This window comes from Dermacentor variabilis, chromosome 5, assembly GCF_050947875.1.
Source record: "Dermacentor variabilis isolate Ectoservices chromosome 5, ASM5094787v1, whole genome shotgun sequence".
Lineage (NCBI taxonomy): Eukaryota > Metazoa > Arthropoda > Arachnida > Ixodida > Ixodidae > Dermacentor > Dermacentor variabilis.
This window is the reverse complement of record NC_134572.1, coordinates 65,041,436-65,067,833: the sequence shown is the minus strand read 5'-3', so window position 1 is coordinate 65,067,833 and position 26,398 is coordinate 65,041,436. Positions and strand designations below refer to the sequence as shown.

The 26,398-nt window shown below is 51.9% G+C and overlaps 1 protein-coding gene across 1 annotated transcript in view; it reads right to left on the bottom strand.

Moving 5' to 3' along the window:
- The window catches only part of LOC142582705 (semaphorin-5A-like), a 171,615-nt gene that overhangs the window by 105,636 nt on the left and 39,581 nt on the right, over window positions 1-26,398 (bottom strand). The window lies entirely within an intron of this gene.

Genomic DNA, 26,398 nt, shown 5'->3' with positions numbered 1-26,398 from the left:
GAGAAAGACGCAACCGGCGGCTGCTGACCGAAGGACGAACCCGGAGAAGCGAGACATGCATACCGCGGCCAGAAGGTTCTAACGAGCCTCGGAGCGGTGTCGTTTTTTTGTCTTTGCGGCCGAGCCGTCGGCGCAAGGGGTAGCCCCTTCGAGGCGTGCACGGACGACGAGCTCGTCCGCCGCATACCAATGACGGCCTGGTGTGAAAGGCCGCTTTGGCCCACGATGGATGGACGGCTCCGGCGACCGCGCGAGCGCTCGCCGTCGTGACTATCCTAAGTGCATAAGTGCGTCTGATCGGCGCAGCCGTCGTCGCTGCGTGGCCTCGCGCCTTTGGCTCCACTTCGCCGTCAGAGGCGGCGACATGGCGAGCTAACCGTGGTAGTACGTGAAGGTCGCGAGCTCCGCGGTCACGGTCAGCAGAGCAGCGCTCGCTCGGCGTAAACGCGGCGCGCTTCGTTCTCTCGGCCAAGGGCGGCCTGTGACGGCGCGTCGTTGCCCTCCGTCGGTCGTGTACTTTGCCGAACGAAAGTTTGGGAGAGTGAGCGACTCCTTCTCCGGTATGCGAGTCTAACTTTTCATAGATTATCAGAGTTTTATAAGCGACGGCGATCGTACAGTAGAGCTTCAAAAGTTAAAAAAAAAAAGACACGCACGCACACAAAATAAGTTTTACGTACCAAGAATTACAGGGTCTCTTAAGATCACTCTCAAGAGGTGAACGACGAAAGCCTACTTTTCCTCCGCTTATCCTTCGCCTCTTTCTCTTTGCCTCTTCTCTTTCTCGTCTTTCTTTTATTCATTACAGCTAAGCATCTTTAGTCACTTGTAATCAATTGTGGCCATTCAAGCCGTCGTTAGACATGTTAGTCATATCATACCCATTAGATAGTCATTAAAAGTCATTTCAGCCATTATTAGTTATTACTAGTCATTACTACGCATTTTTAGTAATTTCTAATGAATTGTAGTCGTTACAAGTTGTCGTTAAGCATATTGGTCATTTTTAGTCATTACTAGTCATTAAGTGATTTCAGTCATTATTAGTCATTACTGCTCACTAGTAAGCATCTTTAGTCATTTGTAATCAATTGTGGTCATTACAAGCCGTTGTTAGACATATTGGTCATTTCGTAGTCATTAGTAGTCACCACAGTCATTACTACTCATTACTAGACATTTCTAGTCATTTCCAATGAATAGTGGTCATTACAAGCCGTCTAGACATATTGGTCAATTTGGAGTCATTAGTAGTCATTACTAGTCACTATTAACGCCTACTAATTTCTATTAGAACGGTATTATTCACTAACTGTCTCTATCAATCATTTTTCATTCTTTAATGTCTTTAATCTGTCTTCATATGGTGTGATGACGCTTCGGCTGACACTCCGGCGGTCAGGTCTGCTAGCACAAACTTCACCATTAGCCTAGGAAGGCTTTCACCTTTAAAACCACGATCTGAATATGTGGTACGCCGTAGTAGGGGCCCGGCCGCTGGATTAAAAAAAAAAAAAAAAACGTTTCTTTTTTATCCAGCGGCCGTGGTTGGGGACTCCGGATATTTGGACCACCTGGGGTTCTTTAACGCACGAGCTTCAAAAGTAGGCAGCGCCCGACGGAGATATATAGTTGAAGCGGGAAACGAAAAAAATGGGATAGTATTCGCCTCGGCACAGACAAAAAAGTCTTCTTTTCGAAACGCTGGCGTAGGACTGAGGCTTCCCTTACTATTGTTTCAGGTGCAGAGAGACTACCGTCTGTGGAGTCTAATCTTTGTTCGGCGTTTGTTATGGATCGTAGCCATGCAGGTACTTCAACTCCGAGAACAATACCGAGAAGGAGGCATGCGGACGGAATGCGTTTGGCGTGTCCTCACGTCCCAATGTCGAACCGGCGTCCTTGAACACGAGCGCTCCACGAAAGTGCCACAGCGCGAGCTGACGCCATCGCGAGAGAGTGCGGCGCTTTCAAGAGGGAAGCAGAGCATTCGATCTCGCCACGCGAAGCTTCACCGCATGACGCGACGGCGTTCCGTCGTCGTCGTCGTCGTCGTCATCGTCAGTAACGTCACGCGACGCGGAGGGAGGCTCGCCTTCTCAGAGAAGTACCGCGCCGGATGTCCGCCAAGCGTCGCGCCACGCTCGGCTGTCATCCTCCTTTCGCCGCAGGATCCGTGAGACGGCGGCACTCGGTCTACCGATGCCGCGAGCTCGCTCCCTCTTTCCCGGGAGCTGTGTCTTCTTACGCGAGAACAAAGGCTCGAGAGGGGGGGGGGGGGGCGGATGCGCGCGTGATTGCCGTGCGAGACAAGGTCGGCGAGAACACGACGTCACGCCCTGCCTTGTACACGCATGCAACCGAAAGCGCGTGGTTACGCGGACCTCCGTATAACATGCGTGAAATGGCAGTCCGTGGTCAAGATAACGTACGGACACTGTAATGTTAACCACTTGCCAGTGAAATGTTGTAAGCAGGAATGGGGCGGAGGCGGAGCACGGCTTGTATATGTATTCACGAACACGCCGGACGTCCCGGTTTCGTCGTGCACGCAGTTCGTGCTTGCAGAGCCATGTTATATACTCGCAGACTACGTATTCGTGAAGTGAAGCCATATGTGAAGGAAGGCCGTCGCATTTAATGCGGGCTTATAGGAATAACACACTCGACACGGGACACAACAGCGACCCGCACGCACATATTACGTGCGTATGCCTGACGCTACTGTGTCATGTGCGTGTTACACATTTGCACGCATTGTCTGTCGCATTGCAACGCGACAGACATTGTCGCGTTGTTTGTTTTCCGGCGAAGAATCCGTGTTTTGCCGGTGAAGAACCAGCGTTCTGTATACCCATGAGGTGGGACCAAGCAGAGGGTATTACTGTATCAGAAACCGTTCTTTCACACGGGGCAGTTCTATACCTTGCCGCTTACTGTTACCGCTCCGAACACACATGGCAGCTTTTTCGGGTACTAACCCAGGGTGTACTATAGTCAACACATTCTGCTAATAATGCTGCCGAAACATGGAACATAACGGCTAAAGCTGGAAGGAAACTTAAGAACCACGCGTGACAGATGGCAGGGCAAATACAATGCGTAATGTTGAGCTGGGAATTGGGCAGCGTAAACTAGAAAGCAAATGTGAGTATAGCTGATAGTCTAGTTGAGATTAACAGAAAAGTGGATTTGGGCAAGTCGTGTAATGTGTAGTGTAGATAATCGAGCTTTTTAGAGTCTGTTAGAGTGTGTATTAGAGCAGAAATGGCTGCCAAGTGATAGAAAACGTGTTCGGTGGCGCCGGATGATTATTTTAGAGTGATGATATTACGAAATAGGTAGGCGTAGGATTAATAGAGTTGGGATAGAGCTGATAGAGGGATCAGTGGTTAACCGAAAGTAGCTGGTGGAGGCCTTGATCGTTTAGAGCAGACGTAAATACCATGATGATTATGATCATGACGACGACGGCCTCATCCGCGCTGCCTCCACTTGATGCATGCGCGGTGTGGATCCGGTGGCACGCGCCAAGGTGTGCGGGGCCAGTAGCGATAAGCGGTAAAGCAAGGTCCGATACGACACGTCTTCCTTTCCCGTCAGACCGTAAACCTAACTCGGTCCGCAGATCAGTTTCCCGTTTTCTGACCAGCGTATCTAACGGATGCATCAGAGTGCGCTTGGGTGAGAGCGCGGCAAAGCGCCGTATATGCATCAATCGTGAGTCGCTTTCTTTTATTTTTCTATTTCTTTTTAATTCGTTAATCGCCGCCAGCGCGAACAAACGCCGTGTGGCGAGGGTGGTGGCTCGATCCACAGTTCCCCAGCGCGATGGACAGATCTGCTGTGCTGCACGGCCGGCAGCGGCAAGGAGCATATAGAGAGACACGGCGGGTCGCCGTGGTAGCCGTCGCGAGGAAGGACCGACCGCTCGTTGCGCGTTCCGAGGAAGAAGAAGAAGAAGAAGAAGCAGAGCTTTGACGGGGGACGCTGCCGAGGCCCTCGTCTGGGGAGAGGAAGCGCGAGTGCATTGGCCCCCTCGACGGCCCGACGCGTTCTCTGTGGGGTGAGGCCGGGAGGGGCTGCCGGCCATCTGGGCCCGGCGCTGGCGGCGGCGCGTTCTCTTCTCTAGTAGCTGCCGCCCTTAGGCGCGAGTATAGATCATCCATCCGGAGATGGGACTCTGCTGCATGGCATCGCAAGAAGAGTTGCTTCGGGGGACAAGACCGTGGTCAGTCTGTCGATACTTGCATGTGAGCTGTTGTGAATTTGCGTCCAGTGAAAAGGCTCATTCCAATGCAGGCTGTACACGGACGGTCATGAACCGTGTGATAATGCTGAATACGCTGGTGCTTGTCAGGTGATCGAAGCTAAGCCTGGATTGTCTGCCAAAATGTTGGTGCTCGCTCATTTCCTTGGTTGAGAGACTACCGCTAAGCGCCGACTGCTGATAGCCTTGTTCCTGCGTGTGAGTGAGACAGCTACGGCGACACTGGCAGGAGAGGTCCACCCTTAATTTCGTAAACACATTTTCTTTTCTTTAATGTGGTAACTGCAGACTGACAGAGCGTATCGGCATTCCTGTAGGTGATTGCTGTATGTCTTGTTTGCACCAGTTTACATCGACTACTGTCTGCAGACTAAGTCGTTGACGATTCTTACATAACTGACCATGTGAAGCGCAGCGCCTCAAGGCGGTGCCTTATACCACCTTTGACACGTCGTTTCACAGCACTACGGTATAGCTCTACAAAGTTCGCGTAAAGGCACCTATACTAACATTTGCTACAAGGCTGAGCCGGCTCCGATATGTGTTTATCATATCGTATATTATAGCTACATGCCCCGCCAGCGAATCGATAAAATGGTTGACATTGCGGTAAGGTTAAGTACGGCGCCCGTCACCGCCACATAAGCTGAAGCAGGAGCTTATAAAACACGTACCGTGACCTAGCGGAGCGCTGCCATATGGCGTTTCCTCGGGAACCGGAACTGTCTGCAGCCGTTACGTATTCCGACGCCTCCGCAGAAAAAAAGCTCTTTCAGGCGGTTCCCACATCCGCACTGTCGACCTCTCGACTGGCCTTTCCTCCTATATTTCATTAACGATCTCTCACTCTCAATTTATCATACCTGCGCGCCCTTTCCAGACGAATGGGAGAGGTTCGCAGAGGCGTCGTAATGTAAACACGGAATGGTGTGTTCTAGAACGCTCTGGCACAGCGCTTACCGGTCACCGTCACAGTTACCGCCCCGTTCAGCTGCCAGCTGCACGAACGCAAGCTATATTGTGCTATGCTGATGGCGCCTGGCGTGGCGGTAAAGGTAATGGCGAGCGGGACCGCTAGGTCGAAACGTTGCGTTGCGTTTATCTTCTATACAGTGACTATAAACTGAGACCACGTTGAACAGCCGCCAAGAGTCGTTTATCGGTAGCATGCCAAGAGGCAGGCAGTGATATCATTTCTCGAGGCTATTGCACCGCGATGATGAAGTGTCGAACCGAACAACTTACTCAGGAGAACGTGAGATGAACCTCAATTGCACTTAGTCCACTCTGCTTTGTTCACAGTATGACTGTATTTCCTGCGCGTAAACGTCCGATTACTCTTGCGCTTCCGTATTGCTTTTCGTATGAGGTACTTGCTGTGCCAGTGCTTATGGCAAGTATGCATCTGTCTTGGGCACTATGCGAGGTGAACTTCGCGCTCCCGTCATCGAAACTGAAAATACATTTCCTTGGTGGCCAACTAGCCATTGTAATTTTCCTCCTCCCACTCATCATCGCTCAGCGGCTTGCTCTTCGCCGAGGGGCGCTTCGAGAAACGTCCACTCGTGTTTCACGCAAACGGCCCGCAATTAGTTTTCTTATTCCAGGGAACATCCGCTCTAGTTCTTGACGCTTTCTTTCTTTCTTTCTTTCTTTCTTTCCGAAGCAGTGGAAAAGAAAGAAAAAAAAAGGCTCCGTGGACTGCTCGCCGCGTGTCAAGAAAGAGGCCACGAACGTTATATAGCGCGCATCCGCGGGCGCCGCCTCGTACCACGCGTTCGCCCCGCGCAGGGCGGCGGGGTCAAGACGCAAACCGCTGCAGTGTCTCGTCGGTTCCCCGCCCGCCCGCCCGCTTGCCTGCCCGCCAGTTTGTCCTGTTCGCCTACGCGGTCGGCTGGGCTGCGCGGGTTTCGACGCCTGCGAATGCTCTCGACCGCCACACCGCCGCAAACCGACGCCACTGACACCGACCGCGCCAGGCCGCGCTTCACAGCGGGCCCTCGGAGAGCTCTCTTTCTCGCTCTCGCTGCTGGAAGTCTGTACCACGGTCCGCTTCCCCGTTCGTGAAGGGATACCCGTTGTCTCCGAAGCGGCCCCCGGATGAACGACTGTCTGGTCTCCGAGGTCTGACATGCGAGATCGCGAGGGCGGGTTCTTGTACTCCGGCCAGCTCGTCGGCCTCGCGATCGCGAAAGAGGTCGGTCGCCTAATTGCCCGTGTTATATGCACGTCCGGCCGCGGTGTTGCTTCCACTTGCTGCGGTGATCATCATTGTTATTGTACGCTGGAAGTCGGTGCTTGAGGGCTTCGAATTGAGAGTCAACGAGTGCACACACTGTGAATTGACTTTCACAGTATATACCACGCAACTGAGGTAATCGAAACGCTCCTAAAACACTAACGTCAGAGATATATAGATGTACGAAGGAATGAGCGGATGCATCGGCGATAACCTAGTACACAGTTAGTTATCTGTCCAACGCAAAAGATCCTGAGAAAGAAAAAGAAGAACCCTATGGGAATAAGACGAAGCTGCCTGATCGAATGTAGTAATTCAGGGACACGGAAACACCTCCACGCTCCTGTGGCTTAGGTGACAAAGCTCAGGAGCGACAAGTCCAAGCGTTACCCGCTTGGACTCAGCTGACACAACCAGCGAAGCGAAGCCTTGAAAAGCTGGCTTCCTGTCACGGCCAGAACTCGTATCCGGAATACGGCTTGCTCGACAAAGCAGTTCTGGGGAGGTGGCCAAAAAATACAGACTATGTGCTCACCCTTTTACAAAAAAAACATGCATAAGAACAATAATAATAGCAGAGATAAAGTAATATGAATGAAAAGAGTCTGCACGTAGTTGCGATAGGACCCCAGAACACCCCCCCCCCCAAAAAAAAAAGAAGAAGAAAAGAAGACATAAGTAGAGAGAGAGAGAGAGATACCGCGGCCTACCTTTGCACGTCCGCAGCAAGTCCAGCGAGACCACGCGTCCTTTCAAGCAACCAAGATAGCATCTCACACGCTCGACAAAGGGTCGAGAGTGGGAAGCGAGAGAGCAGGACGCGAAAAGAAATAAAAAGAAAAGTAACTCTTTCAAGCCTGCAACACCACGCTGTGCGATATTCACGGTCGTCGCGGTGCGAGGAGCCGGATGCATTGTCTAATTTGGGCGCCAAATGAATCTCGGGGCCCCGACGCGCATCCCCTCGCCTCCCCTCCCCCCCCCCCCCCCCCCGTGCGCCGTGTATACGCATGCACGAGTGCACACATGCGCGTGCGGTCGCGACGCCCTGGAATTCAATTTAGCCGGGCTAGTTGCGTGTGTACTTGTCTCTCTTCCCCCCTCTTTTCCCTGCAACGGGCTCATCCAGGAGAGAGAAAGAGGGAGAGAGACAGCGCCATATATGTCCACGGCTTCGCGCAGCGGGCGCTTTGCATTCGCCGCTCGAGTTGTTTATGGTTCGTGTAGGTCAGACGACTTCGCGCGGCGTTTATTTTTTTTTCTTCTTTTTTTTTTTCGCGTCGTTCTTGTAGTCTGCTAGAGTTCCTGGCTAAACTGTGCGCGCGCGAGCATTCGACCGGGAACTATTATACCACCCGTTGTGAGATGCCCTAGGATACAAACACTCGGCACCCCGTTCGCATAGCCTCCTCCCCTCCCCAACCTCCTCCTAGTTTACTGCTCATCTCCCTGCCTCGTCTTTCTACGCGGACGGAATGTTAATTGCCCACGGTTTTTGCGTAGTTCGTATAAGGACACAGGGCTACGCTTTAAGCTGTCTTTTCGTTCTTTCACATAATAAGCGGCGCTTTATTTAGCGGGCCAAGGCCAAAGTGCGTGGCCGAACTTGACAGCAGGGGTCAAGGGAGCACGAAAGAGAACGATATCCTTAGACTTATAGGGCCAACCTTTACTGATATTGATAATCTTCGCAGGAATGCCCAAGCCGGTTAACCGCGTAAGGGCAGATCCTCCTATAGTTACAAATTAACTGGAGGGGTATAGACAGCTGTCGTAACCCGTTACGAATTGCCTCACTAAGACCCACTGCATGTGCGTACACATCTGGCCAAACCGACCGCCGCGTTGGTTGAACGCTTGAAAATTGACATTCGTTTTCAACGGTCTGCGCTGAGAGCTTTGCAGTGACGGAGACCGTTTGAGGACATGCCTTTGCAAGCGGCGAGCTTTAGGAGCAGCGTCCTCAAGCAGCATAGCGTGCACCAAAACCCTAACTTCTTTGTACGCCTTCTGCGTTCCTTTGTTAACTATTTTTGCGTTCCCTTGTACGTCCGGCCGATGACGTCTCCTATTGCTAAAAATGTAAGGCGGATGCGCTTTAGAAGGTGCTTTACGTTCGCCTTTGAATTTGCCTGGTTGCGAGGACATCAACACCGGCCGACCATTGGATTGAGCATAGCCCAGCGGTTCTCATAGAGTATCAGCGAATGGCTTACAGTCTGTGTATATATATATATATATATAGCCAGCGTGTACACCATTTTACGGTCACCATAAGTTCAAACGCGGGCAAGTAGAAATGAACTATACTATATAGACTGCGTTTTTGCATTGGCAACGGTGGCCTAATTCAGGCTGTCAAATATGTATTTGTGCCCATATCATGCCTAAAGACCGGCTACGGGACGATTGATTGCATATAGCACTCTCTTGTGATTACAAGGGACTGATGTACCGACCTTTCTTTTTTATACAGAGGGTAACGCTATGCGTTACCCTCTGGCGGAAACCACGTGATACTCATATGAAACCGCATATTTCGAGACGCAACCGTGCGCGTAACTATATAGTGGGTGTGCGTAAGAGAAGCAGTTGGCGAGCTTCGCCTTCCACGGGACTGCCACCGTTGTCTTGCGGTGTCATAGGCGGGAATTGGTCGACGCTCGTTACATCACTTATCGACTTGTTCATTTTGCCACCGATTTGAGCGCGTGTCCCGTATAGCGGTCATTCGGATGAATGCGAACATCTGCTGCGCGTTTCGAAGCCTGACCCCTTTCGAGACGGCTTATATAGCGAGCACAGGCGCCGTGACAGCGTTCAGGCGAGGCAACTACAAAAGACCGCATAAATCCAGTCTCATGCCCACTATGTACACCGAGGCGCCGTCGCCCACTGAAGCAGGGTATGCATTATCTTCTCCCGCTGAGCATGTCCTCTCGCGGTTGCCTACGGAACGGGGTTAGGTTAGGTCGGCGCCCGCATTTTGCATGCGGCCGGGAATCAACGAGAGACGAGCGTCTCCGCTTCTGTCCCAAAGTCGAACACTCAAGCCGCAACTAATCCAAACCACGCGCCGCAGCAAAAGAGCGTTATAGGCGCGCGCGAAAATTCATGTGCCCACGTCGCCCCTGCCCCAATTCACCGCGGTCGAGTCACCGCCGTTCGCTATATGCGGCGTTTGCTGCTCATCGCCCCATTGTTTTCTTTTGGCTGTTTTACCCCCACTCTCTGGCTTCGCTTGTACCGGAGGGGGGGGGGGGGCTCTTCGCGCTGTTGTCCCGGTCAGAGCTCCCAGTGGGTCCCATCGCCGCCGCCGTGAACCCGTTTGCGGTCGCCGCCCGCGTGCCGGGCTCGTTCCCATGGCTCTCGTGCGAACAACGGGGGCGTATACGCTTAGGTATAACGCGTGCGCTTCTTTGGACGTCGCTTCTAGAGTAACCGACGCCCCCCTCCTCAATGTGGAGCGGCTGTGTGCCTGCTCGCTGCTGGCGTCCTATCGCTCTAAATTGCGCCGCTCGACCGACACTTGCCGCTAATTAATGAGTCACCTTGGGGAGAAAAAAACGGGCTCTCTCGCCCGGCGGTCTGCGCGCAGTTGGCCGGCCATCGCATTCTTCTTCTTCTCTTTTTTTTTTTTTTTCTAGAGCAGGGAGTCATTCGTGGCACCGTTCGGTCTCGCGGAAACGTTCTTAATGCGCGCGGTCTGCCGGCCGCGGTTGTTTCGGCGGAGGAATTGCTGCGGAGGGAAGGAAGAACGGACCATTTGGGTCTGTCGCTCATTGTATATCTTTGCTTGCCGGGTTTGTTTACGGTGCCGGAGTCGTCCGTGACAGCTCGCTTGGAGAGAGCCCGACCCTTCGAGGGCACCGCTCTCCGCCTCGCCGACTATCGATTCCGTCGACGCGAGTGTCCGCGCGAGGAAGTCCCTTCCCGCGGGATGACCGGCGTTGATTTACGGCGTCGTGCTATCGGACGGCATTGTGCGAACTTGTTATGCGGTGGCTTACATCAGAACCGAAGAGACGTGAGGTGGGTGGGAGGCATGGTCATGCGCCGTCCCTATTTCGAGGATGCTATTCACTGTATACTATAAGCCTTGGAAGGAGGCTAACTGCTCGGATGCGTGCCGTGTCCCCTAACAAGGGATCGTACGTTTCGAGCGCAAGTCTTCGTCGACAAGTCGTCGTCGTAATAATAATAATAATAATAATAATAATAATAATAATAATAATAATAATAATAATAATAATAATAATAATAATAATAATAATAATAACTTGTTATTCAAAACATGCGTTTTGCAAATACGAAAACAAGGGAAGCGGCAGGATAACAATTATGACTGTATTCACGACATCATCTGTGCTTATAAGGTTTAATTATTCTCGAAGCACTTCGCAGTTGCTGAAACTAGCAACACGCCCGTATAGGCTATCTTATCTATCCGGTCAGAGTTGGAGTCTGAGGATCTTGCAACTAACTATCTAGAAAATTTGGTTCCAAGTAGTGCCTTTCGATTCTATTCAAGGCAGCACGGCGCCGAACGATGTCGACTGGAAAACATTATGCTTCGCAAAAGTAACCTTGCTAATTTGGGTGGCAAATGGCAGCGCGCGGTTCGGGCAACATAGGCTACGCGGGCTGAGATGTCGGTTTCTGGGGTGTCGGTGTTCCTTTTCTCTGACTGCACTCTTTTCTTGATTTCCATTTGAGACGTCAAAGGGCGCGCAACGAGGAAGGCTGTGCAAGGCGTTGCCCACTATGTGCACTTCAAGCTTATCCTAAGCGTCGTTCTTTTAAAGAAACAACAAGGTGGAACAAGATCCGCAATCACGGCTACTTGTCTTGCGAACGCATCCTTCTTCTGCAGCCACTGTATATATCGCTATAGGCATGCCTGCCTCGCAGGCGCCGATGGCAGACGGGAACCCGGCCGCGCTACTGCAAGGTAACGTGTCGATCGGTGCAATAATCTGCATGATGGAGTGGCCATAGAAAGAGACGGGATAGGTGGCTGTGGCTATACGGCCCTCTTGGTCGAGCCCACTCCGAAGGTTGTTTGCCTTCGTTGGCTTGCGCGCGCGGCCAGGGAGGAGTTAACGCGAGCGCTGGCAGCGTTCGTGTGTGTACGCGCGCGCGAGACGGAAGCTCCGTGACCCGCATTGGCACTCCAGCTACCGCGGTTCGTAATCAGGCTCGCTGTCCCATGGCTGCGCTGATGGAATATGTTTTAGGAAGGAACCGAGGAAGGTGCGACGCGAGTGGGCCTGCTCGAAAAGGAAAAGAAAAGAAAGAGAGAAAGATGAAAAGTCTGGTCCTCCTCCATTCTCGGCGTTCTTCTATTCTGGTCGCGTCCGCGCCGAGCGATGAGCGCTCGTCTCTGATAGCCCACTGAGATTCTGGGCAGCGTGGTTGTCCGTTGACAGATTGCCGAAACCACGAGTGCGTCGGGGAGGGCCGGGGCCTGTTGTAAGTGTGCGGGAATGCTGATGCAGGTTGGAGAGGGACAAAGAAAGATTGAACGGGATTATCGGAAGCAGAGTAATAAAGAGGCACAAAAAAATGAAGAACGAAGAAGAAATAAAGACAACGATCGAAATAGAAAGAAAGAAAAGGGAATCATAGGCGAACAAACAAACTACAAGCAATGAAGATGATGGCGCCGGCGCGGGAAGTGTATGTTATACGTGGGGACTCATCATCTGCAGGCGGCCCTGTTCAAATAGCGCGAGCTTCTTTCTATACCAGACACACGGAAGAATCCAAACACGAAACCTCGGCGTGCCTCGCATACGGGTACGCTGACCACCTCCGAACGGAGGAGGGACACATATTTCGAGCAGTTCCATTAACGCCGCACACACACACATAAGCAACGCGCGCGCGAAACGCACCCTTTAGACTGTTCTCTTTTGTGGTGCCGAAAGGACATTTAGTGGGCCACGGTCAAACGGGCCTTGCTCCACATAGCCTGCACACACAGCTGTATACATTGAACGCGCACCGCCTCCCAAACGCATCGGCGGCGCTCTTTCTGAGTAAAGACAATCAAAGGACGCCTTCCCCGCTGGCTCGCGCGACGCGTTCGATCCGCTGGCGACGAAAATTGGTTTCTTTCGCTTCGAGTCCCAGTTTTTTTCGGGTGTGCGCCGGGGAGCACTCGAGTTTCTACGCGGCGCAAGGGACGCGTGCCGGGCCATTACCATAAGTATTACGCTGTGGGGCTTCGCCGCATGCTCGAACGAATGTCGACAACAACGCTGAGAATATATATAGGCTTGAGAATCGAACGACGTTTCGGGCATGAGCCCCGGCAAACCGAGTCGCAACAAGCGTATAGCCTTTGTACCCCGTAAGCGGACTTTGGATTTACGACTCGCTTAAGACTCCATGTGTGTGACTGTATACACACTATACGCACGCAGCCTAAATGACGCCAGAATATTCTGGACCGGACATTGTATAAGCTTCAAAAAACAGCGTCGCCCAGAGCGGGATGCAGAGAGCACGCAGGCTGGTGAAGGGGTTCCTAAATGTAACGCTTCAGTTATAAATATACGAAACTGCGGCGTTCGCGGCGTTCGCGGCGTTTTAGTTGTTTAGTTTCTTTTCCCTTATATACAGGGTGCGTGATTCGGGAATCGTAAATCACGGCCGAGAAGTGAACAGTCCGCGAAGAGAATGTTTGCTGTCCACTCTGAAGGGGGCCCCGCCCGCTTACCTGCATAACATATTAAGTCCTTATCCAGTGCATCACTGCAGTTGTTATTAAAGCTGAATAACTGCGAGCACGGGACCGCGCCGACAGTTTTTCTGGGTCAGTAAAGGCAGTTTGTGATTAGTTGGCGAGCGATCATTTCGTTCAGTTTTTCGCGCGCTATATAAGCGTGGTATATGGCATACGCCGCGAGGCCCCCGAAGCGACTTGGGAGCCTGGAGGTCTTACGAATCGCGTAAGGTGTATCGTGATTATGTGTTCCCTTCGCGAAAAAAGTTGCCACTGACCTCAGCGCGTAATAGGCCGCGCATAGTCTCTCTTATTTAATAGCTTTCCAAAGCTTTGCATATGATGTGAAAGGACAGACGCACATGTAAGTTATGCAGACTTATGTCCACTTGGTCACACCTTTTGCGTGTGGAGGGTGACCGAATAATGAGGAGAGGCAAGGGTACAGATAACTCACATGCACCACAGGTATATAGTCTCGCTTTTTTTTTACCTACTTTAACTAGACGTTACATGCCATAGACGTTAGTCTTGATGTTGCTTTAGACAAAAATAACCGGCGCGCTGTAACATCTCTATGTAGAAATTACAGCTCTCGAACGTGAAGGTGAACATCTTCGTAATGGTCACGTATACCGCGTGACAACTATGCACATATTGAGCCGTACATTCATTGATGTCCACGGGTCTTCAGTTGTCTGCCTAGCCCTCGCGCAGCTTTATAGGTTGTGAAGAGCTCACGTACTTGCCCTCCAATGCGGCGGACATTCCAGTGTGTCGCAATAACCCCGCCGGCCAAGCAGAAGTTCACGTGACGCGTATAGGGTGTATACTGCCCGCTAAAAGCTGTATACATGTGCAGCAAATAGTCGTAAAGCCTCGTTTTACAGCGAAGCTCTATAGCTCTACCTCCCAATGGGTCTGTCGTGCTCAACCAATCAGCGGGAAGCGCGCGCAGCGTGCGCCGCTGGGTTCCTTGCAGCACCAGCAGATGGCGCTCGACTCTGCGCATGCGCGGCAGCGCCTGCCGTGCGGCGGAAAGAAAAAAGAAGAATCAGAAAGCCCTCCTTCACGCACTGCGTTCGCCACAAGCAGTAAAGATTGCGGTTGGACAAGCTGCATACGAAGCAGGGAGTGACGTAACTACACTTTCGTATATAGAAACAGCCTGGCAACTGATTTGTGCTGCGACAGTGCTATGGGAAGGTCACGTATGATGAGTACTCTTGAAGAACAGCGTGCATACGAGCCGTGGCGAAAGTAATTATGACGTGGTTATGTGTACGAGTATTTCTCTTCTCTCTGGTTCACTCTATGCAGTAGGTGCGCAAAGTAGCGGCGCAAGCCAAGTAACAGGCCGTTGAAACGCCTTAGGGCTAATAATTGGCAAAGTGCATGCGAATGTCGCCATGCGAATAATGTCAAGCTACGTCGCAATAGATAATCGTTCTAGTTGTCGTTTACAGAGTCTTTGCTGCCCAACCACCTTCACAACATGGATTGGAGACCTTTTTCTTTTTGTGTCTGTTTGTTGTCAAACGAAAATGCTCAGCTGTCCGCGTCCTCGCCGTCGAATGTTTACACGCCTATGTCTAACACAAGCGAGCTCCATTTTCTTAAGGCACGACTTTCATATCCACGGTGGGAAATGAGTCGGCGACACGCGGGGCCAGTTGTTCCCGGAAAAGGTTAAAGGAAGAAAAAAGGCCGCGTCGTTAAATTAATCGTTCACTGCGAGCCGCGGTGCGCAGTGTGACTAATGACTATGTCCGAGCAGTTAGGCGTGTTTAATGGCCCTCGTTTTGCATGCATGACCTGGCATTAAAGGCGCACTCGCGTCCAAGCGCGCCGTCGGCGCCATTTGTCGTATGCGCAGGGTGGCGGGCGAGAGCAAAAAAAGCAAAATATGCGCTTCGCGCTATCTATAAGCCCTCTCAGAGGTTTGCGTCGAGCTCGCTTTAAATACATGGGACGATCTCGGCACACTTGCACGATTAAAAAAAATGAGTTTAATCAATATCAACAAGCGTTTCGAGGTATCGACAAGCCAGTCGGGGCACTTCGGCATAATAATGACATTCGTGTGAATCAGCTCCGTATTACACTCGGCACGTAATTAAATATGCGAAAAAAAAAAAGAAGGTTTTAACGTGCCTTGCAAATATTGTCCTCGGGATCAGGGCGAAGAATCGTGCCGGCGTCTCAGTGCTCTGACATCTAGGTGCTATATTAATAAGAGAATGACTACAGAGGGCGTACTTTTTCCTGCCCTGTGTCGCCTCTATTTACATCCTTTCTTTCTATTTCTCCCTCACCCTTCCCCCAGTGTAAGGATAGCAGACCTTTGACCTCTCCGCCTTTCTACTTCCCTTTTGGGTCTCTCTCTCTCTCTCTCTCTCTCTCTCTCTCTCTCTCTCTCTCTCTCTCTCTCTCTCTCTCTCTCTCTCTCTCAGTGATAGCGAATTATTTTGTATCGTTGTGCAAGACCAGCAGGGGTACGTTGTACGTGTTGATAGCGATTGATGGCGTCCTTGCTAAGCTGGGCGGACCATTATGTAGCCCTCCTTCTTGAGGCACATGTCATCGTTACCGTCACAATTCGTGCTGGCTTTAACATATACTTCTTTTTCTTTCCAAATTAAAAAAAGAATATTCTATCTGACAATCACAGAAGATGGGGTAGTTGCGACACACGATACTCCAGTCTTTCTTCACAGCAGACAGTTTACGAGAGAACAAACCGCACCATGCCAGAAGCTATACAGACTATCAGTCTGTATATGCGTACTTCGAACGTGCATACGTGCCAGCGGCAGGAAGTGATCCGTCTTCGAACTCGATCGTCTCCTCGGGAGTATCTATGGGCCGAGGCCAAGAGAATTCCAGCGCGTCGGTTGGGTGTGGCCGTTGTCAAACCCGAAAATAAGGCACCGGGTCGTCGCCACGGCATCTTCGCGACGACGGCATTTTTGAGCGGTCGCACCCCCCACGCCGCAGCTGCGAAGAGACGAGAAAGACCAAAGAGGCCCGCGAACTTTGATCGATGGCCCACCGCTGGAATTGGTGCAGTACACGGCCGTCGACAGCCGCTCAGACACTCGGCCCCTGCCTCCATGGCAGTTGTGGCTAACGTTATGCGCTATGCAAAGCTTTCCTTCCTGATGCTAAGGCGTGCAATGAACGTATTGAAATAGCATCATTCGCCGAATTATTAAAACGTTACATGAAAAAGAAATAATAATAACTTCAGAGACTCATCGAGTCCTAGAATAGAATATATGAACATGTCAGCCGCCACTACACAGCCGAAAACTAGCTTGCACATGTATGTGATAAACTTACGCGCATGACGCTGCTGCTGCGTGATACATATGCTATCGCGCAGATACCGTGTTGCGCTATCTACTAACAAGCAAGCAAGCTGACAAAAAAATGCGCCTTCTGCGTCCCGACACACACACACACACACACACACACACACACACACACACACACACACACACACACACACACACACACACACACACACACACACACACACACACACACACACATATATATATATATATATATATATATATATATATATATATATATATATATATCCCAGGCTTAGCTAAACTGCACAGAATCAGGCCATCGACATGAGTTGTCTGGGGGTCAAGACTGCGAAGCCGTGCCGCTAGCCAGGTGACTCGAAAAGGTCGGAACACTCGGAGCGCTCTGTCGACCACGGTCAGATATATCGAATGGAATGGCCACCCTACCTCACAGCCTCCTTGAATTTCAAGCGCAGCCTAGATATCCGCGTCGATATCGCTGGGCTAAGAGCTTGCCACACGTGGAAAACACGGGGCTTTGCAATTTAGTAAGGCCGCACGCCTGCTAGAGGCGGAGCTCACACATCACTGACTGCCTATACGCAGCAAGAAGAACACTTGTTCTCTCGCTTACACCGATGGCGCGCTGTTTGTCAGGCAGCCGGAAAGATCGAGAGAGTAACACTGCCGCCTGTATTTGCATCAGCGCAGTGGTATTTATTTTCCGACGTTGGTCGGAGTTAATCTGCGATCGTGTACACAGCTCTAAGCAAGCGGGAGATCAGCAAACGCACAAAGAGCACTCGCTGAGGAGGTTCACGTCACGTGAGAATGATAAGCGGATTTAACGAGTCTAATACTATAAGCGGCGAATACTATCGACTCCCAAAGTTGAAACAGTCTGGTTCGGCACTGGGAGTGGGCAAGGAAGGCGAACTGGCTACACAGCCACGGCCAGCCAGCATATACGCGAGTGCCGGAAACAAGACGTATAGGCGCGAACAACGAAAACGCGTTGTGCGACGTGTGTCGGTTGTCAAGCCAGGTTGTAAAAAGCGTGACCGAACTTTGGAAAAGCAAGAAGAGCGAGGAATTAAGTGCGCGATACCGCGCCCTAGCCTTCTTCTCACAATGTATGCGGAACGAGCTGTACCGCCTGCTGATTTACTAGTCCCGAGTATTTCCAGCTCTTTTGTTTAGAAAACCGCGCCCTCTTATCTCGAACCGCGGCGCATAGCGCACCGGCCAAGGGAAAGAGTGTGCGTGTGTGCGTGTGTGTGTGTGTGGGGGGGGGGGGTTGCATCGCTCTCTGAACGACCTGCCGCAAAAGAGGCGCTGCGCGCGAGCAGGCGCTTCCTCCGGAGAGTTCTTGTATGCATAACAAAAGCTCGGAGAAGGCTTCCTTCTCCTCTGCCGCGAGATTGCGATCACGTACGTATATCGTGGGCCGCGCAGGGCGAGCACGCGGCGCGCGTCGGCATCTTGTCTCTGCGGGCGGGTATGCGACGCGCCAAGGTTGAAGGTGAAGCGAGGTGGAAGAACGCGGTGAAATAGGCAGAGATTGCAGAATCTTGCGCGAGCATTCTAAGCGGCGCGCGCGCGCCTTATTTGAACTTGCGAGCCAGCCCACTACCGCCACCGCGCGCTATGTGCGCGACGCTGCCCAGCTATAGCTAGTCCTCACGGAATCGTGCGTGCGCGGAATGCTGGCCCGTGGATCCCGCTATTTCTTTGTCAAGTTGCGTGCAGCGCACTTCTGAAGCTCGTGGGCGCTTAGGCGCTCTTGGGTGGGAAAGACGAGTGGAGGAATGGCTGAAATACCGTTGCCGTTCCTTGTAATGTTACTGAAATGGCCACTTTGTCGAGTCGCTTGTGTCTGTAGCGTGGTCGTTAAGCAATGCTACGGTGGCAGTGTCTTTGCGAATTGAAGAGAGAGAAAACTGCCGCCGAGAAACTGGTGCGGGCTGTTGTGTATCCGAATATGCTGTTTTGTTTACTGTAATGTGAACGCAGTGGCAATCGAATGGCACGCGATGGTTGCGTCTCGGGTTGCATAAGGAATTGCTGCTGTTTTACGGAATGAGCGTACTTTACTAAGCAGTAGTGACACTCATTCAAAGCTTGTGACTATTGAGTTAGCCTCCCCGCCCCATCTTTCAAAAGACGACTTTGTGGGAAGGATGGGAGGGAGCAGTTGCTGTTGGATAGGGTTAGGCGAATCTTCCGCTATGAACACCGATACGGCCCCATTCACAACGGACGCCTTTATAAGTGTTCCGCAGCAGTAGAGCAGCCATGAGTACTCGGGTCTCCCAGGTGGTCTCCTTCCCAAGCACTGACCGGTCCTTTAGCGGCGGCGATTCGACGAGAACTCGCGTATTTAGCAATGCACGGCCAGTGGCCAAAACGCCCGCTTCAATTGAAAACCCTGTCCTGTCCATAAAAGGTCGTTCTCGTTTCCAAGCAAGCAGATTCCGGAACGTTTAAGCGTGCCAAATGTGTAGGAGCACCCTTAAGGTTACACGCTAACTTGCTTAACGCGTGGGCGCGATGGTGCGTCGTTATGCATGTATACGTTATAACTAGGAGTGACTTCAGTTACGCGCCCCACATGTGCTCGTGCGAAGACGATGCACGCAACTCACGCTCGCCGTGCTGGGGGTGCGCGGAAAATCGTCCTCCTTTGCGCATGCCGCCGCTCGAGCAGAGTAAGGAAAGGGGGGGGGGGGGGGGGCGGACTAAGTGGTTCCGCGGTTTACACAGTAGCCCAGGCAGGCAGGCCTCCGTCTACTTCGCGGTATACACAGCCCTGCGCGCAATGGTTGCAGTGCTTAATGCGGAGACCCTCGTCTCCGGGCTATCCGCAGCAGCGCCGCGGGGTTGACCGTCGACGAACGGGTGGTATGGGGTCGGCAACCCCTTTCGGCGCGGTGGCGTTTATGCGCAGGGCCGCGTGTTTGTCTTTGGTTGGGTGTTTGTCTTTCGGCGGCACACGCTAGTCCTGCAATAGCTCGTCGTGCCAATCAGCTAAAAGGAAGCATGCTAAGTTTGCTTGTTTCTTTAAACGTTCCTAAGCATTTTTTTGTCTTTTCTTCGTTTTCTCTGCACTACTGTTCTTAAGCCAATGTATACGAAGCGCATGCGTGACTCCGCGACCTCTCTGCTTGGCGCTCGTAGATCGGTCCAATAGTTGAGTAAAATGTTTCCATTCTTTTTCTTTCCGAATTTATACGTTAGTCTAGCATTTGTTCGGCGACTTTAATAATTCCAAAAAATTATGCAAATAAAGTTGTTTTTAGGAAAAAAAATGAAGGAGTTTAATCTATCTGTCAATGCTGGTCACGGCCTATGTCTGTTCTTTGCGGAACGGTAGGAACGGCGGAAGGAACGGCGGGCCTTGATGAGGCGGGCGCTGCTATTTGATTTGCGATATGTGTGGGTTGCGCAAGTTGAGCAAGTGCGCTTCTCCGCGTGGATCTTCTCCGTCCGTCCATCCATCCATCCATCCATCCATCCATCCATCCATCCATCCATCCATCCATCCATCCATCCATCCATCCATCCATCCATCCATCCATCCATCCATCCTTTCTGCAGTTGGCACAATAAGTAGCGAGATGTGCTGCAGTGGTTGCAAATATATGTTGATCATCCAGTCGTCCGGCGGTGACATCCCAGCACGTGTGAAACTCGCTCAAAAGCGTCCGTGCAGAGCAGTTCGGCGCACACCTGTCCCAGCGCGAGAGCGTCGCTTCGGCACGGAATCAACGTTGATGTTCTTTTGATCCACCGCCCAATTACGTCCGTCGAGCGTGCAAGCATCACCTGAAGAACGTCGCCCGCGAGACAATTGGCACGCGACCCGAGAACATTCGCCCGTGGCACCCGAAAAACGCTGTTGATGATGGGCGCCGTTCCTCGTGATTCGGAATGGGCACTTTGGCAGCAGTATAATTCTTACCGCTGCGGCAATAAAGACAATTCCACTCGTCCCTACGGGATGGAGAGGGGACGGGACGTACAGCCTCGCTACGGCTATCGCAAGCTCGCGTTGGAGTGCGCTATCTGTGTAGTGTAGTAAACCCCCCCTCCCCTCCCTCTCTCCTCAGTGGCGTTACTTGCGGTGTGCAACAGCATTACGTGAGCTCTCCTTCGCACGCACGCACGCACGCACGCGCACACACACACACACACACACACACACACACACACACACACACACACACACACACACACACACACACACACACACCACAGCGTGATCGTCGCCTTATCGAGGCTCCCATTTTTATCGTCTTTCGCACAGATAAGCGCTCTCCTTACGAGACACACTCACGCGCACGCTTAGTGCTGGAGAGGTGAGAGCTCTGTTTATAAGCTCCGAAACCTTCGCAGGCTGTGCAGCAGCAGCAGCAATCTCGGAAGCGGCACGGCATTCGCTTTCGACCAATGGGAACACGGCGATTCGCACACCTCCGTATCTCGTGTGTGCGGGCTTCAGCAGCGTGCATGTTTGCCATGCTCGCGAACACTTTCAGCGTATATACGGCCCCTCCGGGCAGAAGTGCTCTCGGAAGTCTTGCCATCCGCCTTCTCCTTCTCTTGCTGCATTCGCGACTCTTCATTCGTTCTTCGCTTCGTCCTTGCTGCAGTTTTCTCCGCTCTCCCCTCCGCACAAGAAACCTGAGCTCGAGCAGCAGCTGCGCGCATCATTGAAAGACGTGCTAAATCGTTGCCTCAATGCCAGTGAGGTGTTCCCTTTCACTAATGATGAAAACTGGGCTATATTTGGATGGCTACTCCCATTGTGAAACATGGTTATACAGTACCAGCGAAAACGACGACACCTACACGAAATTCCGATAATTAAAATTCACTTGTACAGGGATCTCCACTAAAGAAATTGATTGCTTGAATAGGGGGACCTGTGGTGCGCGCGCGCTTGAGACTATTTGAATGATATGGTGTGTATTCTCGAATTTTGACGCGAGCGTGGCTTTCACTCGCGTAACCGCTGCTGTAGTAAATCGAGTTCATGCCAGCGCCGCTGTATTTCGTTTTAAAGTCTGCATCTTTCGTATCGCTGTATAGCCACGTTTCGTGCAGCTCGAGCGGTTAATCGCGCTGTCGATGTTAAAGAAGGCACTGTCGACGTCCCACGGTTCTGTAAGGACTCGTCCTCCCCGGTTTCTCAATCCATCGGCGTGTACATAAAGCAGTCAAAGAGGTATTTTCGCGCCGTCAGAGAAAAACGTGCAATTGCAATCGTCCTATACTAGCAGGACGGATGTGTTCACTGTTTCTTCGATGTTAATTACTACGCTCTGACGTAGCCTTCCCATTCATCCATATTAAACTAACAAGCGAACAGCAACCAGGTCCTTATTCTGTTCAAACGCACGAGTTTGCGGATGTTATGGAACTGGCTCGTTAGGTAGCGATTTTGTACTCGCAAGTTTTGTGCACGTACGGTGCGACATGCTCGACGTCTTGCGAGCTCTCTTCCATGTTTCTTTGATTTATATATTCATTCGGAGAAGAGGAAGTGGGGGAAGCGCCATTCACTCAGTAGCAGCAGCAACAGCATTAGCTAAGTGGAGCAGCGCGGTAAACATTGTCGACATGGGAGGAAAACTAGCGAGCATACATACAGGAGACGGAACGGTTTGGCGCAGCGTATATATACAAGCGTAAACACACACAGATATTTTTTTTTATCTCGTCGAGTGGAACGCGATGCTTCCGTTTTTGCTCGCCCACTCTCAACGGTGTCGTCTCGGCACCTTTGCACGGAAGAGGCGGAGCGCGATTTGCTCCGGAGTGTTTACTGCGCCCCCTCCCCCCTCCCTCCCTCCGAGTTGAACGGCCCGGACTTGGAACCGACGCCGCGCCCCGCGCACGGACTTTGGACGGCACGCAGCGCTGTTCGGATGCTGCTGCCTGACTGCGAAGGGAAGGTGTTCGTGTTTGCCCACTGGAGGTTGCGCAGGAACGCTGACGCGAGTTCGCGCATCTGAGAACCGTGTATTAACGCGATAGCGTTAAGGATCCCCATGTCGCAGAATATCCTGTGTCGGCGTCCAGCGTCGGGCGCCGTATCGGCAAAAAGATTTTCGAACCACCCATACCCAGGCCCTCCGTGTGGCGCAAGGAACCTACTGAACTAATTTAATTTCTCAAGCTAAAACAGGAAGAAATATTGTAAAGTACGACTTACACACAAACTACAGACATGATAGCGTCGGATTGTAATTTGACTATACGATGTAATTTGATTATACGAGAAAACATAATTCTGCTACGCGAAAACTCAAAGAAACCCCTTTTCTAGAGTTCCTACCATACATAGACCGGCCACGGGGTGCGCCATTTGCGCGCGCCGACATGTATCTCGGGGGTCACGGAGCGGCGCGCCCGGTTCCATGCAATACCTCCAGATGGCGCTCGCCTACACCGTATCGCTGCCCACGCAAGAGGCCGCGTTTCTACCAGAAAGCCTGCCTTCGTGCATAGCGTTCGCGGCCAGCGTTTCCCGATAAACATTACTGTTACGTACGCTGCAGTTACCGGGAAGTATGAGAAGCAGTCATGGATCTTTGAATGCTATCACGTTCCACTTTTAAAGGCAAAGCTTGAGCGTCCCCCATCTTTTTGGCTGTGCGATTTAAATGGTCAACACAAAGCACAGTTGTTACTCGGTTAACATTGGTACAGTATCTTTTCAACACTCCATCCTAATTTATTTGTCATAGAAAGGTTCATTGTTATTCGACGTAAACGACCGGTATCCACTCTGCATGGACTTCGTGTTGCGGTTCTTACCACTGACGGTTTGTAAAAAACACTGGTCAGTTGTTATAGCGAACATAGTACTGGTGAAGACGATCAGTCAAAGAGAAACAGTGTCTCCGAACGAAAACTTGTGAATTCGATCCCTGTACAATTCAAGGTACACACTACTGTAGCCCTGTGGGTACGAATCCAGGCACATCTTTGTATGAATGATATGCCTTAAAGGAAAGAAAGAAAGAAAGAAAGAAAGAAAGAAAGAAAGAAAGAAAGAAAGAAAGGAAGAAAGGAAGAAAATGTGCGAGTTCCCTTGAGTAGAAGCGGTTTACAGGTTCACTCAGCTTTTCACGTAATACATGCATCATTTCCAAAGACAGCTCGACCGCGATGACCGCCTTCAAGCAGATAGTCGACACTGCCGTTTATGCGTATGATTTTATTGCGATAGCAAGTATATGGCCACTCGAGGCGCATTTTTTCCGTCGGCGTCGCCATGATGTTCCGTATAAAGTCCAAGGGCGATAACACCGTCACTCGAGGGGAGGCGACGGTCACGGCTCACTCTGGAGCGCGCAAGGGAGGAAAGCTGAGAGGAAACGCAGTCTTCCGTCGCGCTAGTGGGTTGGGGGATGCGAGGGAGGAGGCGGCGTTGCTCTCCGGCAGCAACTGCGTATTTCGCGACCGCGCGCAAGGGGAACCGACGATCGCGGCTCAATGTAGCTCCACTGCACCTCGGTAAGGCCAAATCAAAACGCGCCAAGCACCTCAACGCGCTCGCTTGCCCGCGAGGAGTTCATAACTCGAAGGACTTCTCGACGGCGTCCAATTGGGCATCAACGCTTTCGCATTCACAACTCATGATAAGTGCTCAGGTGTCTTCGGATTTTTCATTGCACTAATATCCATGGCCACTTTCTTCCCTTCCCCTTGTGTAGGGTAGCAAACCGCCCGCAGAACTCGCCAAGCTCTCTGCCTTTCCGCATCTCTCCTTCTCGTCGAGAAGGCTACTCCGACGCTCGGCAGCAGCGCAGCTCGACGGAAGAGCTCGCAGAGGCGCAGCGGGCGTCACGTTGCCCGAGCGACGCCGTCACCCCAGCGTCACCCGAGTCGAGCGAGCGCAGGGGCCGCCGAGAAACGGCCTTTCTGCAGACCTGTCTCTGCGCTCTTTGTGAGTACTATCCTCTTTCTCACGTGTCACGTTCACAGAGTAAACAGGGTACGGTGCGAGCCGTTGCATGATGCAGCTGACCCACCGGCGTCCCCTTATTTCCCGTTGCATAAGGCGAGCGTTAGGACTCGCTCGGCGAAGCGATATATTATGCGCGTACACTGCTAGGATGTCGCGGCACGGGACTGAGGGCCCCGACATCCTGCGAAGCTGTATATATATTTCCTTCAAATAAAGTGTTCTTGGTCTACTACACATCTCTCTCTCTCTCTCTCTCGCCTCCTCGCTGCTCCCTTCGCGCACTCTTAAGTTCTTTTTCTTTCTCTGTTATACACTGTAAAATAATCTACACTCTCAAAACGAAAAAAAAAAAAAATAATGTAAATCGATCTATAGTTACACGATTACTCTCAAAAGGTTGTATCGGTGTGACCTGTAGACTGATTTACACAGTTATCGTTTTAAGGGTGTAAATTATTTTACAGTGTATATAGCTCGTATACGTGCATCATGTCACTGGTCATGGATTCATTTCGCGCGTTACATGCGCCTTTGTAGCGGCACGAAAAAAAGCTGTCACTGTGAAACGTTTCGACAGCGCTATAAGAACGACGGAACACAAACCACGAAGCGGCTTCATAGCGCTTTCGTTCGCGCGGTTAGCACGTGCACTTCGCAGTGCCAGTATCCGTTCTAGCCCACATTTGGTTGGTTTTCTCGAGCACAGCACGCAGGAATGAACGAACCCTTGCTAGGAATAGCCATGCAGGACGGCACGCTGTTATAGAAACCTGGCTGTGCTGCAACTGCGTTGTCGCGGCTTATGGCATGCGCGCACGTGGTGTATGCAGTGTACGTGCCGTAGCACACGAGAAGCCGCATCACGCGGCTCGGCGCATGGAACACGAGGCACGCACGCAGGCCGCCGCGGTCTCGTTTTAGTGCTGGCCGGCAGCAGTTTTTCAGCGGCGGCGCAGCTTGGAAAGTCGAGCGACGGCGCGCCGCTGTGGCGTCCTTGAACAGCCGCCCCGCAGTAGATCACCTTGCATAACGCGCGGAGCATATACACACACGTGCTGGGCAGCGAGGGTGCAGCAGCTCAGCCCGGCGACGCAGAAGAGGAGGAGGAGGAAGAAGAAAATACATACACGACAGACTGAAAAGCGATACGAAATGCTAGTAGACGTGCGCTTCGACGCAGCCAAACCGGGCAACGACGCCACGGAAACACCATACCGCATCGGCTGGGAGAAAGAAACAGAAAGAAAGGAAGAAAGAAAGAAAGCGACAGAGATGAAATGGAAGCAGGGGGCTCGTGTTATGGTTCCAAGGCAGGACTGAGCGGAGAATGTTGGAACGCGGGGCATCACGTGACCAAGTACGCGTCAAGGGCGTCGACAGTCGCATTACGGTCACATGATACTGTGGCGCGCAAGCGTGGGTACCACCGGCCGGCGCGGCAGCAGTGGCTGAGCGTTCCGGAACGACCCGCGGGGAGAGAGCGCGCAATCGGGGCTCCGAAAGGGGTGAAACGGTTAAGCCAGCGCGCTCTTTGTGTTCGCAAATTATATACGTTCTCTCATCGTGCCACAGGCATGCGTAGCAACAATGGCGAAGCAGAGAAAAACCAACTTGGAATTTAATATATCTTACGGGCCATTGCCTACTATATAGTGAGATGTTGCACCGCTGCATATATCCAGCAGCCGAACGTATACTGTGACACCACAGCTCTCATCAACATTCGATCCAGATCGACGCGAGCAGGTGCGTCTTAACATGAGGTCGTCGCCCTGTATAGTTACAGCCCCATCCATGCACCAGCTGCGCGTTCACCTTCTGGTGCTTTGGTACGCGAGCGCACATAATGGAGCCTGGCTGG